This window comes from Gobio gobio (genome assembly GCF_949357685.1).
Source record: "Gobio gobio genome assembly, chromosome: 11".
Lineage (NCBI taxonomy): Eukaryota > Metazoa > Chordata > Actinopteri > Cypriniformes > Gobionidae > Gobio > Gobio gobio.
This window is the reverse complement of record NC_137104.1, coordinates 54,231,113-54,235,634: the sequence shown is the minus strand read 5'-3', so window position 1 is coordinate 54,235,634 and position 4,522 is coordinate 54,231,113. Positions and strand designations below refer to the sequence as shown.

At 44.6% G+C, this 4,522-nt stretch overlaps 1 pseudogene across 1 annotated transcript; it reads left to right on the top strand.

The window, feature by feature from the left end:
• Positions 1 to 393: 393 nt before the first annotated feature.
• On the top strand, positions 394 to 1,243 carry LOC307133517 (annotated as a pseudogene). Its single transcript has one exon. The product of its transcript is annotated as an uncharacterized misc_RNA (transcript).
• The last annotated feature ends 3,279 nt before the right edge of the window (positions 1,244 to 4,522 follow it).

The window sequence follows — 4,522 nt, the reverse complement described above, 5'->3', positions numbered from 1 at the left end:
TCTACAGTCAGGTTGAAGTCCCCACCAGGCTAGAAAAACATGTACACACACGCACTCACACACACACACACACGCACACACACACGCACACACACATACACACTCACACACACACACACACACACACACACACACACACACACACACACACACACACACACACACACACACACACACACACACACACACACACACACACACACACACTGTTACCAGGAAAACCAATTATTGTATGACTACACATATTTAGATCTACATTAATTACATTGGAAGATTCCTGAACAAACACAGTGGTTATTATATATATGCCTTCATAAATGTGATTGATTTGTTGTTTTTCTTTTATGATTTATTGATGCGTACCATTTTTTTTATGTATCAATTGCACTGAATTTTGCTACCTTTCCTTTGATCCACCCAGACCAAGTTTATCCAAATTCCACTACCATTCGCTCCATCGGTATGGTCGTTAAAGATCGGGTAATTAAATGGGACCACCTCACTGGTTATATGACTTTGAAGGGTACCGAGACCTTATTTACCAGCCACACTTGTTGTCAAGAAACTCACAATTATGTTGTCTGTACATGTAACACATTACAACCTTTCTCTCCCAATGATAACAAGCTTGTAAATGTTCAGTCGTTACATGGTCATTCGAATGCTGTTCAAGTGTCCCATACTCAGTGGTGCATCATCAGCGAGATGAACTCCTTCACATATGGGGGACTAACCTGCCCTGCCAATCATTCCTTTTGCTTGGAAGTGACAGAGGACTTTTCTATGGGTCAGATCAACATCCAGGATGCCACAGGACGCAGAGGTCGCCCTGTGGTGGGATGACACCTTTTATGAACATGGAACAAAGGCATTGATCGAAACGATGGACTTGGTACAGAAAGTTATTCTTCAAACCGAGTATCACCTCTCTCAAGCGCAAGTGGAAACAAACTTGGCGCGAAAGACTGCACAGATTCTGTCTAGCGCATCCACCAGATCGGCACAGAGTGCGTATTCCTGGTGGGTCTGGATACTTCGAGGATGTGCTGTTGGAAGCACACTCATCTTCATCTTCACGGTATTCCAATGCTGCTACTTCAGACACCTCATCAAATCTGTGAAAACATCCACCAACACGATCTTAGCCCTCAGCCCACTGCAGCTACCCACCTTGCAAAGACTGAAATGACACCGTCGAAACCTTGTGAATGGCTCACGGTGCCAAGAGGGACAAACTGTAAGGTGGTGCCGATCGGTCTGGGCCGAGAGATGCCATTCAGTCTGAACAGAGAAACCATGATTTCCCGGAAACAAAGGACTTTCCCAAAAATTACCATTCGAACACTTCCCCAAATACACAACAGCCCCACCCGAGACACATCACACTGAGACACACACACCACACATTCACACCCTGCACAGCACCCTCTGTATAACTCACTCTCACCCACACTGAAAACTCATTCAAAATCTATGCAACGTTAAATGTATACAATGTGTAACTATGCATGTTTAGTATCATTTGAAACGTATCAGTGCGTCTGGTAAAATGGTCTCATTCTCCTAATCATAATGCAAACCTCCAAGAAGTTATGTAAGTTGATAAAAATACTATGTCTCACCAAAAGGTGACCCCCCACAGATGATCTACTCAAGTGCCTCCTGTATGTAAATAAATGCCCTCCTTTGCAGATGTCTAGAACCCATTCAAACACAGATCCTGATTGCCCATTTGTGACCCCCCTGGATGAGGGACCAAAATCTAATTATAACCTCAAACACCACCATTTGTGGTCTTATTGAATTATCTGGGTATTTAAGGGAAGGTGATACAAGAATCGTGAAATCTGTATTGAGATTTCCCACACTGCTTGTGTGTAGTTTTTCATGACCAGGTAAAGATTTCTAGAATCCTTGATTCTTGAATTATTGTTTCTGTATATGATTGATTGATGCTTTTTTACTCTTTGAGTTGACTTTTGATTGATGTTTCTTACCTGGTTAATAAATCGTTATGCTTTAAACTTACTGCAACGCATTTTGTGTTATTAACTCAGTATTTCATGTTATAACCATAACAGTACGGATATCTGCTCAGGTTAGTTTAACACGGACTAAGACACGGTTTTGGTGAAGCTTAAAGAGCACACCGGATCGATGCTTTAGAGCTCCGACTAACACATTGGCACTAGGTAACGTATACTTGGACTGTAGAGGTTGATAGGCTAAACAAGTCTTTCCGTTTAGAACAATAGTAAATTGTTAGACCAATCTAAATAGGGCAACCTCAATTCCTGATTATTGCAATATTGTTCTAATTAACGTATACGTGGGAAACCACGGCATGATTATAGAAAGTTATCATCAGAATTAGCAAGTTGGTCGCTTGATTCTGTGATAATGGTCATGGCCTCTGATTAGAAACAGTTTTGCATTAATTAAGTGAATTCAGATCTAAGGGAACTGAATAAAAATATTCTGGAATGATCAACGTATTGCACGGGCGTCCAGAATATCAGTGTGTCGCCTCTGCCTAGATGACCAAGACTGACTAGTCCGTATCAGAGATCGTAAACCCGGCCGGTGCGAAACTCTAAACCGTTACTGGAATCTTGAATGCTGAGTATAACATAAGATAAACGATTTAAATTGAAAGACAAAGTATAAATCTAAAGTTAATGGTTAACAAAATCATTTAACACCTTTTCATTTAATGGAGTCAGATGAAACAACAAGGTAAATACATACAAAAGAATGTGTTTAAATTGAACTGTTTTATTGTGTAAAAGGAAAGACAGCGATACGCAGAAGCACCTTCTCCCTGCCATTGGACGCCGAGAATTGGACCAGTGGGCGGGGTTTTACACCCTGTTTTCAAGTCACCAAATGCAGATATACCAGTGATGATGTATCTTGTAAATCTATTGTTTTATCCCTTTCATGTTTGATGTCTTTTTAAAGGTCTCAGTGCGAATGGTAAAATGGTCTCAGTTTCACTGCAGTCACTAGTAGTATTAGAAAGATTGAAAACTAAATTCAGGAGTCTCTTCAAAGATATCTGATCCATTCCCCCAAAACCAGGTGTTTGTGTTGCAAATATTTACAAACCTTTTGTTCTAGTTGGAGTATTTAAGCGAGGGTAACCAAACTCTCAGGGGGAACATTCTGTAGTCAGAACCCCCCGTGTGGTGCTGTGTCTGTGTCTTTGAGACACTGACCCAAACTGCATGTAGATGTGCCAGACATGATGACTCTTTAAAATTATTTTCATATTGCTTTGCAAATGTGTTTTATGTTTTTACGCTGATCAGTTGTGTACCATGGATTCTGGTTTACTTATTTACTTTTCCGGTCTGGCCAAAATAAATGTTAATCTTGATTTATTCTGTATCTTTCTGAAATCATTATTTTAGTAGTGTCCGTGAGGAGTAAGTAGGAGTTACCGCAGATCTCTCTGCCAGGGCAGGCCATACTGGGAACTCCATAGCGGGAGCATTGAGCCATGCATGAGAGAAAACGTCTCGGTTACGTATGGTAACCCTCGTTCCCTGAAGGAGGGAACGGAGACGTACGTCGGTAATTACCGACGAATTGGGATCACTTCAGAGAGCCCCTATCAGCTTCGAGAACTTAAGAACAGGCCAATGAACAATTGGCGGGCGAGATTTGCATCTCGCGCTCCGCCCCGCGCAGCGGGTATAAACAGGAAGCGAGAGCAACGCACTGACGTTTTTCACTGAGGAGCCGAACCAGTGACTCGGCCTGCAGTGATGGAAGGAACTGTGGCGACGGGACGTACGTCTCCGTTCCCTCCTTCAGGGAACGAGGGTTACCATACGTAACCGAGACGTTCCCTTTCAGTCGGTCACTACGACGTACGTCGGTAATTACCGACGAATTGGGATCCCTATGGAAAGCGCCACAGTTACTACCACTACCAGCGCCCAGCGAGAGCCCCTCAGACCCCGTTCTGAAGCGGGCGGGGAGATTCACGCCAGGAGAGTCATACTGCTGTTCCGCAAGACCCATTCAGCAGACTTGATTGGATAACGCTGGGAAAGCGTGCCCGAAGGACGCTGCGGGAGCCACATCATGCCCAGAGGGAGTTACCATGTGGAAAGAATACGTATGGGCTGGCCGTGGGCAGCTCGACATACGAAGTCCCAGGGGAGGCCCCGGCCTAATGCAGGCGGGGGACGACACCGTACTGAGACGGCAGAGGAATTCTGCCAAGGGAAAGACACAAGCTCGCCGTAGGGAGCTGTACCGTGGAGAATACACGTATGGGACCGCCGAGTCACGACATACGGAACCCAGCCTGACACAAGTTCCACCAATGCATACGAGTGCCAGACCTGGCGTCGGACGCTCCGCAACATCCGACTGCCGAGGGGTGCGGAGGACTCAACAGGGTTCGCCAATCCTGGGGAACTCGACTGGAGAAAATAAGCGCACGTATCCGTTCCAGGGGAAGGGAATGGCGCAGCAAGCCGACACTAGAACGGGCACTTCAGTGAAGCTG